The sequence below is a fragment of the Pinus tabuliformis genome, chromosome 2_1, assembly GCF_031772625.1.
Source record: "Pinus tabuliformis cultivar Carrire ecotype Pingquan chromosome 2_1, CPIR1, whole genome shotgun sequence".
In the NCBI taxonomy this organism is placed as follows: domain Eukaryota; kingdom Viridiplantae; phylum Streptophyta; class Pinopsida; order Pinales; family Pinaceae; genus Pinus; species Pinus tabuliformis.
In genome coordinates, this window is record NC_142299.1 from 381,097,134 (window position 1) to 381,112,575 (window position 15,442).

The window sequence follows — 15,442 nt, forward strand, 5'->3', positions numbered from 1 at the left end:
AAACATCATCTACATACAAGACAACAATTAAAATTTTACCATCCTTTTCCTTGATATAGACAGTGGGTTCTCCTTCACATTTGTCAAATTCATTATCTAATAGATAAGAATCTATCCTGCTGTACCATGCTCTTGGCGCTTGCTTCAGCCCATAAAGAGCTTTCTTCAACTTGCACACTTTGTGCTCTTCACCTTTCTTCTCATATCCGAGAGGCTGTTCCACATAGACCTCTTCCATTAACACTCCATTTAGGAATGCTGATTTCACATCCATTTGGTAGACTTTCCATTTGTTTTGTGCTGCTATGGACAGCACTGCTCTCACGGTTTCCATTCTTGCAACCGGTGCAAAAGTCTCCTCATAATCTCTTCCATACTGCTGCTTGTAGCCTTTAACAACCAGCCTTGCTTTATGCCTTTCTATCTTGCCTTCAGCATTGCTCTTGGTCTTATAAACCCATTTCACACCAATGACTTCTTTGCCTTTTGGTAACTCAACCAAATCCCATGTTTTGTTTCTCTCTATGGCATTCATCTCCTCATCCATAGCTTCTATCCATTTCCTATCTTTGATTGCATCCTCGAAATGAATAGGATCATCAACATGAAAATACAAGGCAAATAAGGAATTCATTCCTTCATTATAAATGTCACTTAGATTTCTAAATTTCTTACCTCTTTCACTTGGTGTGCAAGTGCTTGAAGATGCACTTGAATTTCCTCCTTGTGGTGTGCTTGGAGAAGCACTCTCATTTATCCTCAATGGTGTACCCTGCTGTCCTTGTGTTGGCGCTGCTGTTTGGGGATGTACTTCAGCCACTTCCTCTTCATCTTCATCATGAGACAAACAGCTCTTGACATTCACTGTTTTCTCTATGCTTCCATCCCAAGCTTCTTCCTCAATGAATTGAACATCCCTGCTGACAAAGAACTTCTTGGTAGATGGAATGTACAGCCTGTAGGCTTTGGATTCATCGCTGTATCCAATGAAGATGCATTTCTCCCCTTTGCTGTCCAACTTCCTCCTTAGCTGATCTGGTATGTGTGCATAGGCCACACACCCAAAAACTCTCATGTGGGTGACTCCTTGCTTTCTCCCACTCCATGCCTCTTCTGGCACTTTGTTCATGACTGCTTTTGTAGGACACCTATTCAATATATAAACTGCACAATGTACAGCTTCAGCCCAATACTCATTTGGCAAATGCTTTGCCTTCAGCATGCTCCTCGCCATATCCATGATGGTCCTGTTCTTCCTTTCAACGACTCCATTTTGCTGTGGGGTGTACCGAGTTGTAAATTGTTTATGAATTCCATTTTCTCTACAGAATCTTAGGAATTCCTTGGAGATATACTCACCTCCTCTATCAGTTCTCAAAACTTTTATATGCAGCCCGCTTTGGTTCTCCACAAGTGCTTTGAAATTTTGGAATTTCTCAAACACTTCACTTTTGTTTTTAAGGAAGTATATCCAAGTTTTTCTTGTACAATCATCAATGAATGTCAAGAAATATTGGCTGCCAGCTAATGATGGAGCTTGCATTGGTCCACACAAATCTGAGTGGATAATCTCTAAGGGTGTCTTTGCCCTTATGCTTTTCCCTGATGGAAAACTTTCTCTGTGTTGTTTTCCCAAAATGCAGCCTTCACATAGGCTGTCCGGTTTCTCTATCAATGGTAATCCCTTTACCATTCCTTTTCTGCTCAATAAGTTTAGACCTCCAAAATTGAGATGCCCAAATCTCAAGTGCCATAACCAATTCTCATCCTTTGGCATGCTCTGGAAGGCCTCTTGGGTGACTGCTGCCATTTCCCTTTTGTTCTTCATGTCAGTCCTGATCCGGAGAGGGAACATCCTGTTCCTTGTCATCTTCACTTCAGCAATGCATCTTTTGCTGGGTGGTATATCCATGATGGTGCACACATCATTTTTAAAGAAAACATTGTACCCCTTATGGACAAGCTGTCCAATACTCAAGAGATTACATCTCATTCCGGGGACATAGTATACATCTGCTATGGTTTTCCTTTCTCCTTGCTTTGAAAGTATTTTTATTTCTCCTTTTCCCATAACAGACACTTTACTATCAGTTCCTAGTGTGACTTCTGATTTCACATTTTTATCGAGGGCAGAAAAGAAGGCTATATTTCCGGTCATATGGTTGCTACAACCTGAGTCTAAAAACCATATGTCTTCACTATGTGTTTCAGCCATGTTACATGCTAACAACACATTATTTTGGCTGCTGTTTTCCCTAGTAACATTTGCATTTTGTCTACTACTCATATCATGCTGCTTCTTCCTACATTCACTGGCATAATGCCCATACTTTTTACAGTAATAACATTGGACATTGGATTTTTCATACCTTTGTCCTTGAGCATGATGTTGTCCTCCTTGTTGGCTGCTGCCTTGGCCTTGGTTCTGACTTGGATTGCTGCCTCTTCCTTGTGCATTTGATGGGTTGTTCCTTCCTCCTCTGTTCTGGCTTCTGCCTCTTCCTCTCTTGTTTCCTCTGCCTTGACCTCTTCCTCTTCCAAAGGACATCTGGGTCTTGAAGGCTTGCTCAAGAGATGAGTTTTCATTCCTACTCAACCTCTGTTCATGTGTTATCAGTGATGCATGCAGCTCATCAACTGAATAGTTTGAGAGATCCTTTGTCTCTTCAATGGTGGTGACTATGGCATCAAACCTTGAGGGTAAGACCCTCAATATTTTCTCCACTATTCTTCTGTCTTCAATGGTTTCTCCATGAGTTCTCATTTGTGTGATTACACCAATCACATGAGTGAAGAATGAGTCAATGTTATCTGACTCCTTCATGTTCAGATTCTCAAAATCCTTCCTCAGCAATTGAAGTTTTGCTGTCTTCACTCTCTCCATGCCTTGATAGGCTGTCTTGAGGGTTTGCCATGCTTCATTGGCTGTCTTAGCTGCTGCTAACCTTGGAAACATACTCTAGTCTACTGCTAGATACAACAACACACGGGCTTTTGAGTCCTTCTTCCTATTGTTCTTCAGCAGATCCTTCTCTCCCTGAGTTAATGCATTGAACTCAGTTTCATCTGCTGGTTCTTCAAAGCCATCTTCAACTATTTCCCATAAGTCTTGGGAGGCAAGCAGGGCTGTCATAGTTATTGACCAGTAGTCATAGTTCTTCCCATTAAACTGTGGGAGCTGGGTGTTAAACAAACCCATACCAGTGCTTGTGCTGGCCATTCCTTGACTGTGTATTTAAAACAAATCACTGCTTCTTCAGCAACACAAAAAAAACTTTTGAAATACCTGAATCCTTTGCTGTCTGAGTCTTCTGTCTGCCTGAGAAGTTTTGCTGCAGCAACAACCTTCTCCCTTCAGCTTCTTGAACACCTTCAAGAGCCTAAGCCTGCTCTGATACCACTGTTGGGTATTTTGCTGGGAAAATACCAAAAACCAAATATTCAAACTAAACACAGAGGCAATGCTCTGTTTTACCTCCACAGGATTTTTGTGCACAGACAGCTTAAAAAATATTTCATGAAGAAACAGAGTATTTCACCACCATTAAAAACATTCTATTCATTAAAACCTGATGCAAAGATTTACCACTGTAAAATCCCTTTTTTATATTCACTGCTGTGAAAAATAACTTACTGCTGTAACAAACGTTTACATGAGCTTACTGCTGTAAAACAAAATTCACACAGGCTTACAAAATTTCACGCTCCACCATTTCCTTTATGCAAAACCACACATGGTTTTTGCTATTCCTCTGTTTTACAATTCCTTACAAAACATTACCAAATACATTTGTGCACTGCTGTGCATTCACCCTCTGGTTCTTCACATTTTTCACACTGCTGTGTATGAAATACAACACATGGTTTTCGCTTCACCACTCTAATTTTACTCTGCTGTGAACTCACAATAAAACCTCCCGTGTCCCATACAAGAAAACACAAGTCAACACAGTAATAAATTACATCACCTATCCCATACAGAATTTATGTAATAAGTACATTCGCCCATACCTTCTCATAAAAAAAACTTACCAACTCTATGTAAAACTTTAATATTCTACCTACCACTATGACATTTCATTAAGACGTATGGTCAACCAAAACTTAGATTTACTCCACGCAACATTTAATATTTGCCGCCGGTGAATTTCAAACATTATGCGATTTGGTTTTGGGAAGCCAGCGGGTCCACTCCATCGCATCGCAACTTTACTCATGTCAAAGGCTTCAACTCTATGACATTGCCGATAGCGATGTGCCGATGCGATATCGGCGATCGCTCATCGCAAACACAAGAGCTTCCTCATAACTCCTTCACTTTGACTTTGCCGATGCGATATCGGCGTTCGATTATCGCAAAACAGAAAGGCTCCTTTATAATGCCTTCACTTCAGTTTGCCGATATGCCGACTTGCCGATATGCGATATCGGCCATTTCACTTCGACTTTGCCGATACGCCCGGATTATTGTCCTTAGGCTGCCGCATGCCTCAGCTGTCGCACAGTTGAAATTATACTTTCAACAGTGATTGAATTCGCTCTTTGAGCAATTGTTGAGGGTTGAAGGTTTTTTTAAGGAATATCCATAGATCAACCTGTCATGATGAATAATTAGATGATAGAGGCATCCCTGACCGAGAGAAACAAGCTCGATGGGATGAACTATTCAAACTGGAAATTCAAATTGCAGACTCTTCTTGAGGGGAAAGCTGTGTGGGCAATTGCAAATGGGGATGAATTGAAGCTAATTGCAAGGAGGCAGAACAATTGCAGCGATTCAAGATTGGGAGAAGAGAGAGAACAAAGTGAAAGTGCTATTGAAATTGTCAGTTAAAGACTACATTATCCCTCACATTAGAGAGTGTAAATCAGCAAATAACATTTGGACAACTCTCAAGGATCTATATGAGATAAAGAATACAAATCATTTATTGTTCCTAAAGAACAAGATTCTCTACATCAAAATAGAGGAGAGTGAATAAGTTGTTGCATTCATCTCTTGGATCATGGAGTTGAGAAATAAGATGGCCGATATAGGGAGATAGTATCGAACACTGATCTCATCATGGTTACCGTGAATGGTATGACTAACGATTATCATATGTTTTTTACAGGCTTGAACGCAAGGGAGAAAGCCCCCAATTTTGAAGAATTGATAGGGATCTTGATATAAGAGGAAGAGAGGTGAATGACTCTAAAACCCCGAAATTCAGATCTAACATTAATGGCGAAGAAAAATCCTTTAAGAGGGAAAGCAAGCACAGGCCAAAAATGCGGTGGTACACCACAGAAAAGGCCAATCCTAGCGCAAGGTAAGTCTTCAACCAGAAATGATTCTGGAATCAAATGTTTTTATTGTGGTAAAACTAGTCACATGGCCAGGAATTGTTATAAGAAGAAGCTTGATGAAACTTGACATAAATAGAAGAAGCATGTAGGGAACTTTGCTGATGAAGAATGGAATTAGGACCTTAGACTATTTGTGTATGATTTTGTGCTCTCTGCTAAGTCTGATGAAGCTAAAATTTGGTTTGTGGATTCCGGAGCTTCCACTCACATGACAAGTAACATACATTGGTTTGAAAATTTTAAAGAAACCAACAGTGGTGCTAATATCTACCTTCGTGAAGACAAAGGGTACCGGATTAAAGGGTATGGAAAAATTCTTGTGGTATTACCTAATGGTAATATTAGGTATATGCCAAATGTGATGTATGTACCAGGAATTAAAAAGAATCTAATCTTTGTCTCTATGATAACATATCAGAACCTTAAGGTAGAATTTTTTAAGTCTTATTGTGTTATTAAAGATCTGCTAGATCATATGAAGCCAATTGCATCAAGTATTCGAGTTGGAGCTTTGTAGAAGTTGAATGTAAGAAGCACAACACACCAAACCTTGAATTGAACAGTTATGATTGCAGAGAATTCGTGGCATCAAAGATTCGATCATATCAATTTTCATGACCTACTGCTACTTCAGAAACGAGGTATGGTCAATGGTATCCCTGTTTTAAAAAATGTTCATGTTGATTGTGAAGGATTCACTCTTGGGAAATTGCATAGGGATGATTTTCCCTCAAGTTTAGATATAAATAAGAAAGATATACAAGAGCTTGTGCACACTGATATATGTGGGTCAATGCAGACAAGGTCATTAGGAGGTGCCTATTACTTTTTATTTTTTGTTGATGATTGCACAATATTTACCTGTGTATTTTTTTTTCAAAAAGAAGAGTTATACTTTTGAATATTTTAAAGATTTGAGAAGCATGGTTGAAAAATAGACAAGGAAGTTCATCAAAATTCTCCACTCAAATCAAGGGGGAGAATACATGAAGGGTGGCTTCATGAAATACTACAAGGACCATGGGATAGTTCAGTAGTTCATAGTACCCCACACTCCTCAACAGAACGGGGTTGCAGAGAGGAAGAAAAAAACCCTTGTGGAGTGTGCACACAACATATTAAAAGGTAAGAACTTGTCTAATGGTTTTTGGGCAGAAGCAATAAATACTATAGTGTATTTAAAGAATAGGAGCCCAACAAAAAGCCTTGATGTTAAGACTCCATTTGAAGTTTTATCATTTAAGATTGCAGTTAATCATCTAAGAGTTTTTGGCTCGAAATATTTTTCTCATGTTCCAAAAGAAGATAGGAAGAAACTAGATTCAAAGGCCATTAAATGAATTTTTGTAGAGTACTGTATAGAGTTTAAAACATATAAATTGTTTAATCCCTCTACTCACAAAGTGTTTTCAATTAGAGATGTAGTATTCCATGAGCAGGTTGATGATGGAAATTGTGATAAAGGCCATGAAGAGTGGCACATGCCTTTGCTGGTGGAAGATGGAAGTGATGAAACAAGGGACAACCATGAGCAGAAAAAGGAAGAATCAAGTGATGTAGGTACAGTGAATAAGCCGAGTCCATCAAGGAGTTAGTAAGACATATTTTAGGAAAGTCCACCATTGAGGAGATCAGGTAGGTAGACTCAATTACCATCATGATATAGGGATTGTGCTCTTATAACTAGTATGTTAAATGTTGTTGAACCCTAAAATTATAAAGAAGGAAGTGAATATGATGAATGGAGGGAATCTATGGAAGAGGAATATGAGTCAATACTTAAAAAAAAAACCTGGGATTTAGTTGAATTGTCAACAGGAAAAGAACCTATAGGTTGCAAGTGGTTATATAAACCTAAATTTAAATCCGGTGGTATTGTAGACAAATACAAAGCTACGTTGGTAGCTAAAAGTTACTCACAAAGAGAAGGAATTGATTATGAGGAAACCTTTTCTCCAGTAGCTAAGCTAAACACTATTAGAATGATGATAGATTTAGCTATGAAACATCATTGGAGTCTACACCAACTAGATGTGAAGTTTGCATTTTTTAATGGAGAATTGAAAGAAGAGGTTTATTTGAAACAACCTGAAGGGTTTATCAAACAGGGGTAGGAGCAATTAGTCTGCAAATTAAAGAAGGCATTGTATGGTTTAAAATAGGCACCCAAGTTGTGGTATGAAAAAATTGATTCATTTTTCTTGCAACATAGTTATAAGAGGAATAGAAATGACCCATTCAGTATACTATGTTTGGTGAAAAGGGGAAAATTGTTTTGATTTCTTTATATGTAGATGATTTAATTATCACTGGAAATGCTGATGAATTGATTAAAGAAATCAAAGTGCATATGTCACAAGTGTTTGAAATGAAATACCTCGGACAATTACATTATTGTTTGGGTTTGGAAGTTTGGAGCGGTTTTGGCCAAACCTTTTTGTCTCAAGGAAAGTATGCCAGGTGTCTATTAAAAATATTCAGAATGGATCAGTGCAAAGATGCCTCAACGCCCTTACAATAGAATATCAAACTTTAGAATAATGATGGTTCTAAGGAGGTGGATGCAACATTGCATAGAAAACTAGTTGAGAGTCTGATTTACTTAACTATAACTAGGTCTGACTTAGATTTTGCATTCAGTGTATTGAGCCAATTCATGTCAAAGCCTCTTGAGAATCATTGGGTGGTAGTGAAAGGCGTCTTAAGGTATCTTCAAGGAACCTTAGACTTTGGTATTAAATATATTGATTCTTGTGATGTTAGATTGATAGGTTTCTCAAATTTAGATTGGGTTGGAAATTTGGATGAGAGAAGATCCATAACATGTTACGCATTCAACATTGGATCTCGGTTCATCGTATGGAGCAGTAAGAAGTAGAATATTGTATCCTTGTCTTCAGTAGAAGCAAATTATCAAGCAATGTGTGCAACAACGTGTGAGGCAGTTTGGTTGAGAAGACTTCTTTATGATGCTGGAGAATAACAAAAATATGCTACATTTATCAGATGTGACAACCAAATCTCAATCAAACTTGCAAACAATCTTTTGTTTCACAAAAACACAAAGCATATTGATACGCAGTTTCACATTGTTAGAGAGAAGTTACAGTCAATATAAATTTATATTGAATACTGTAATACTTGTGATAATGCAGCAAACATTTTTACCAAGCCCCTTGGAATAATTAAATTTGAATTATTTAGGGAGATGTTATGAGTATTGGTGAACCCTTTCTCCATTAAGGGGGAGTGTTGAAATTAATGGAGAACTTGTATTATTGGAGAGAGTTTGTTCATTAGTTCTGCATGTGTCATAGTTTAGGAATTAGTTCTTATTTTCTAGGTGTTAGTTCTAACCCTCCTATTCTCATGTAAACTTACATATTATTGGTGAATAATGATCAATGTAGAGCGTTCTCCGTGAAACAGTCTCCATGTATAGATTGATCACTTGTGAAATGCTATGTTTTAAAATATATTTATTTCTTTCATTTTTAACATCATTCTCATCACTCTTCACCAAATTCAAGGCAATGCTTGACATTTAATTTTCACTTTCAGTTTTTAGTTCACTTTCAAATTCATAATTTACTACATTTCATGAGAATTGGTTCTTCAATTTTAGCTTATAAAATTAATTCTCACGATCAATATTGAAGAGTAAAAGAAAGCTCTAAAATAGAGGAAAAACAAAATGTTTAATGTGTCTAGGTAGATTGGATTAGTGTACCTTAAAGGAAAATTGATCTAATACCATTGTTTTCTTTGTTTTTATATGGTTGATTAAATATTACTATTTTTTTTAATTCTCATTGTAATTGTATTTTATAAAAAGAATAATTCAAAAAGAGTTTCTTTCGTGTAAATCTAATTCTAAATATATATAATAATATTGAATTTTCCAATTTTTAAATTATCAAAATTCTAATAATTTAAAAAATATATGCTTTTAAAATATAATAATAGAAATTTTGAAAATTTTAGAAAAGGTAGAAAATTCTTACATTTTAAAATTTTTAATAAAAATTAAAAATGGTCGTTTTCATTCATAAAAATCTTCATAAAAATTAATAATGGCCGGTTTACATTTTTCCCTAACTTAGATTTATTAAATATTTAATATATATGGTTTTTTTCTCTCTTTTTTTTTCATTGGAGGAATTTGTAATTGGATGGTTTTATCTTTTTGGAACAAGGGATTTTGTTGCACAATCTATTAGGGCCTCAAATTGACGAGCACTCATGATGACCCACCAACTAGGGAGAGTAGAAAAACTGAACTAGGGTAATGGGTGCGTTTAATCGAACACACATGGGTGATTCAGAGGGGTACCCACATATAATCAAGGGGCGAGTAACCTAGGCGCATTTAACCAGAAAGGCGCACGACATGTAGCAGGTGTGTAGACGGACATGCGGTTGGGCATGTGATGGTTGTGAAGACGAAGTGCGAGACAAGTCTGTGGACAGCCAAGGCGAGGGTATTGGAGGGAGTCCACCCAAACGAGTCGGGTCGACCATGTGAGCTGCACGAGTCACACAGATTGGCTGAATGAAACGAGTCAGACGAGTCGGCTGAACGAAACGAGTCAGACGAGTCAGCTGAACGAAACGGGTCAACCGGGTGGAGTAAATGGGTTGGGTTATCCGGGTGGATTGAATGGGTCAAGTTGGCTGGGTGAAGAGAACGAACATGTCGTTTGTCAAATCATTTGACAAACAAGTGTATATATTGGACAAAGGGAATTCATTCAAAGGAATCCAACCGAGTTCAGAGGGAAAATGATTTTGGGGCATTCAAGTAGTTGGGGTTAACCACAACATGCCATAGGCCATGTGCTTGCCCGGGTGGGCAGAATGAAACTCTGAAACAATTTTTCTTGAGCAAATTCTAAAACGAGTTCCTGAACGAGTTTTTACACGCGTTTTCTAAATGACTGTGCTGAAAAGGTTTGTTGCATGACATGGGTGTTCCGCACGACAAGCGTGATTTGGATGATCTAAGTGGTCTGCATGACACGGGTGAGTTGCATGACTCGGGCACGCTACACGAAGAGTAGGAACATGCTGAACGAGAGTATGCACAAGTTGCAAGGGCTAAATAAGTGGGCAAAAGTAGTATTGACTGCACAAATGAGTTGCATGGTATAGGAAGAATTTGGGCAAGTTTGCATGACAGGCTACACGAATTAGAAAACTAGTGGGCGAGTTGTTGGGAAACTGCCACCTCATTGTAAAAATTGTAAATTTGTATATTATTATAGAAGTTGATTTATTTTCAATTGGAGTAGACTTATTTAGGGAGTTTCCCCCTCCCTTCACGAATGTGTGTACATTGATGTTTATTGTTGTTTGATGATATCACACATGTTATGAAGTAAATGAAGAAGAAGATAATTGAACTTAATAATTGATGATTTCACTGCATATGTATAAGAAGAAGCGAACACTTAACGAAAATTGTTTAAGTGAAGTAGGCATAGTCCATAAGTCAAAGTAGTGGTGAAACGAAAAGATTAGGCAGTGCCACACCATGATCACGTGTGGTTGGAAGTCATCACTAGTGTAACATTGTGATGGATGGTATCAGAGCTTTGTTCAAGGAGGACCAAGTTGATTTGAATTAATTTGTTGCAGTGCGACATAAAGGAAGTTTCGCAGTGGAAAGGCAGCAGTCAGGGCCAAAGTTGAAAAACGGAAGAGTATTGTGGGAGACATGTGCACACTTTGTATAGGTTGAAACACATTAAGGAAGAGAAACCAAGAATTTGAGATGAAATTGAAGTCTTGGAAGGAAATGTGAAAGAAGAGCTTCTTCAACTTGGTTGGGAAACGGGGAAGGATGAAGTTGTTGATTGCGACAAAGAGGAAGAAGAAGTTGCGATATATGATGAATAATGTGTTGTAGTGCTGTCGACGGAAGAGGAGGAACTTAGTGCAATGACACTTGCCCAAGTAGGACTAGATTCATGCACGATGCAAAAATTGGAGGAAGGAGGCACTCACATGGAGAGGCTTCATGAAAATGTAAGTGTTGTTGTAACTTGTTCAGTTGGGCAGAAAGGAACATTGATTATTGCAGGACTTGTTGGGGTAGTTTGTGACCTTGTGAAAGAAGGTACGAATGTCCATGACAAGGGTGAAACATGATATACTTTGCGATGGGTGAGTCATGCTTAGCTAATAGGAGAAATGGATAAGTTCCCGACATGGCTCATGGATAAAGTGAAGGAAGCCACACCAAACTGAAGTGAAGGCAACATGACATACTTGGGCGGACTTCTTCATTGCAGTTTCATTGAAGCCAAGAATCAGTATTTTGAAGACCTTTAGTGGGGGAGTCAACAATGAAAGAAGGGAAAAACAATGCGATATGAAGGTAGAGTGACTTAGGGCACTAGCCTAAACCAAGGACAAGGATTTCATGACTAGAGTTGCGTTGGGTCTGCTAGAGTGGACGAGTTGGGAAGCTAAAGTGATAGGCATCAAGTTAAAGGAGAAGGGTGCATGGAAGACATCATGTAAGGATATCAATCAAGGGAAAATGTAGAGATGTCACTTATGGTCATCAAGGATAAGTTCGAAGGCAAGGTTGTTGGGCAAGATGGAATTGCCGATGCGACATGGAGATGTTTTGCAGATGGACCAATGGGGATGTTGGACACATTTGGACAGCAAGGCCATGATCATTTTTCGAAGAGCCATGGGTAGCCTATGAGGACATTCATGCAACCGAGAGGGTAGAGGAAAATTTTGATGGTACTTGTGACCAAGAAAAATATGCTTGCTGAAGTGTTGGATAGACATGGTTCATGGGATCTTAAGATGACTTGAGAGAGTTGTAGTCAATGAAGACTTCATATTATGGTGGTCTTGGAGTATTTGGTTCGTTGAGGAGCCGAGATCAATTTTATAATTTAAGTTGATGTAGTATGTGATGCATACATTAGACATAGTATGGGATATGTTCGTGAGGAGTGAATTAATGGGTACGATGGGAGGAGATGCCTTAGAGTTTGATAGAGTTGCAACAACGAAGGTTCCTTTGTGGGGGCACTTAGACATGGGTTGAGTTGATGAGACTTAGTCACTTTTGATGGACATGGAGGTTATTGGTCTATGGCCATGGGAAGCACATGGATGAGATAATGAGGCAAGTGTAAACTTGCCACTTTGACAACATTGATGGGAAGCATATTGCAGATGAGATGGAGTTTCTTCATGGACCTAGGTATAACACATTGAGCATTGGATTGATGAGGAGAGTTCTTGATCAAGTTGAGGATGTGACATAATGTTGGAGAAACAACTAAGGAAGGAATGAGGAGGTTCATTCTCATGGTTTCATTGTGATGGTTGTATTATTTACCCAACTAGTTTGAGTCACGGGGTGGCCAAGTGCACGAATGCATGGTGGAGTTGAGTTGAAGTGTCATTGTAGAAATTCACATGATGATGATACATGGTGGATTAGCAAGATGTGAGTTGTGACATTGGATTGTGATGATTTATGGTTAATGACCATGGATTGAGGAGTCCTACCCATACATAGAGTCATGAGCCTTGATGGCGGTTCATGCGATGCAGAGTAGGGAGTTCATGCAGCATGAAAATTTCATGTTGGAGCTAGTGACACATTGAAACATTTGGACTTGGCAATGGAGTTTTGTTGAGATGGTGTTGTCGAGGACGACAACCTTTTTAGAGTGGGGGAGGATGTTAGGGCCTCGATTTGATGAGTGCCCACAACAACCCACAACTCGGGGAGAGTCGAAAAATCGAACTCATGTGATGGGGGAATTTAACTAAATGAACATGGGTGAGTCATAGGGACACGTGCACATAATTGAGGGGCGAGTCACCTAGGCGTATTTAACTAAAAATGTGCACTGGATGAAGTAGGCACGTCATAGTGGCAGGCGCCTGCCCAACATGTTAGGCATGTGTAGTGGGTGTGTGGATGGGCATGAAGATGAAGTGGGACACAGGCATGCAGATAATTCAGGTGAGTGCATCGACTCGAACAAGTTGGGTAGGGCATATGAGTTGCATGAGTCACACATGTTGGTTGAATGAAACGAGTCACACGGGGCAGCTAAATGAAATGAGTCACACGGGTTGGATAAACGAAACGAGTCACATGGGTCAATTGAACGAAATGGGTCATCCAGGTGGAGTAAACCAGTCGGGTCGGCTAGGTGGAGAAAATGGGTAGGTTGGCCGACTGAAGTGAATGGACACATCGTTTGGAAAATCGTTTCAGAAAATGAGTTTATATTAGATGAAGGGAACTTGTTCAAAGGCATTCAACCAAGTTTGAAAGGAAAACAAGCCTAGGGCATTCAGGTAGTTTGGGTGAACCGCAGGGCGTCCAAGGGTGCAATAGGGTGTGTGCTCGCCTGGGTGGGTGGAGCGAAATTCTAAAACAATTTTTCTTAAACGAGGTTTGAAACAAGCTTTCCTGAACAAGTTTTGACACGGGTTTTCTGAATGATTATGTTAAACGGGTTTGTTGCATGACAAGTGTGGTCCGCACAACACGGGTGGTCTGCACGACATCGATGGTCTGCATAATACGTGTGGTCTGCATGACACGGGTGGTATGCATGACAAGGGTGAGTTGTAGGACCTAGGTGGTCTCTACGACACGGGTGAGTGACACGACTCGGGCAAGTTTCACAACCTGGGCAGGCTGCACGAAGAGTAGGCATGGGCTGAAGGAAAGTGTGCATGAACTGCACGGAATGAACAAGTGGGAAGAAGTCATATTGACTGCACAAACATGTTTCATGATATAGGAAAAGGTTGGGCAAGTATGCATGGAAGGTTACACGAATCAACAAACTGGTGGGCGAGTTACTAGGAAACTACCACCGCATTGTAAAATTTGTAACTTTATATATTATTACAGAAGTTGATTTATTTTTAGTTGGTGCAAACTTATTTGGGTAGTTGCCCCCTACCTTCAAGAATGTGTGTACATTGTTGTTTGATTATATCGTACATGTTATGAAGTAAATGAAGAATAAGATAATCTAACTTAATAATTGATGATTCCACTGCATATGTATAAGAAGATGTAAACACTTAAAGGAAATTGACTAAGTGTTGAAGTAGGCAGAGTCCGTAAGTTCAAGTACTGGTGAGACGAAAATATTAGGCGGTGTCGCACCATGCTCATGTACGGTTGCAAGTCACCACTAGCATGAAGTCATGACACAATCATTCTCATATGTGGAACCTTCTACACACATTTACTTTACATTTTCATATGCTTACCAAATAAACTTATAAAAAAAATTATTTCATTTCATGTTTAATTTTATATATTAAATAATTAAAAATAAATAAATATTAAAATCTCACTTTTGATAAATTCAAATTATATATATATATATATATATATATATATATATATATATTAATTCTTTAAATATAATAATAATAGATAAAAAATATTATTATAAAACATTTTACTACTCTTAATGCAATTCTCATTTAATAAATTAACATATAATCAAAATACATGATTAAGAGACTACTACCGCGGGCCCAGGGTTGCAATATAAAAGGTATGAAGTTACGTTATGTCCACAATATATTGTGGAGAGCATCAATTAACGTTAGAAAGCCTTGGAACATCGTATTTGTTTTTTAATTAAATCCATCTTTGTATTTTCTTATGAATTCATCCATATCGATCTTGAATTTACTTACTATTTTTTTCCTTAAGGTTTTTTCTTAAGGTTTGGTTAAGTTTAGGGTAGGATTGTGCAAAGCTTAGTTACGTTTGGATGCTCCTTGGGATAGTTTAATTCCTGTGAAGGTAGTTCCTATTCTCAATCCTTACTCATGAGATTTTAACTAGTGACCTAGTGGGGACGAAATCCCAATCAAACCAATTAGTCTACACCTCATGAGTAATCTTGAATCCATATTATCTACAACAACTCTTTATCACTCAAATAGGTGTTTGATGCACTCTATAAACATGAAAGCATATTATAAAAATATCTTTATAAAAGATGTTATTCACTATTTTCATCATATGATTGAGAAATATTAATGAAACAATTAGATACTGATAAAGGAA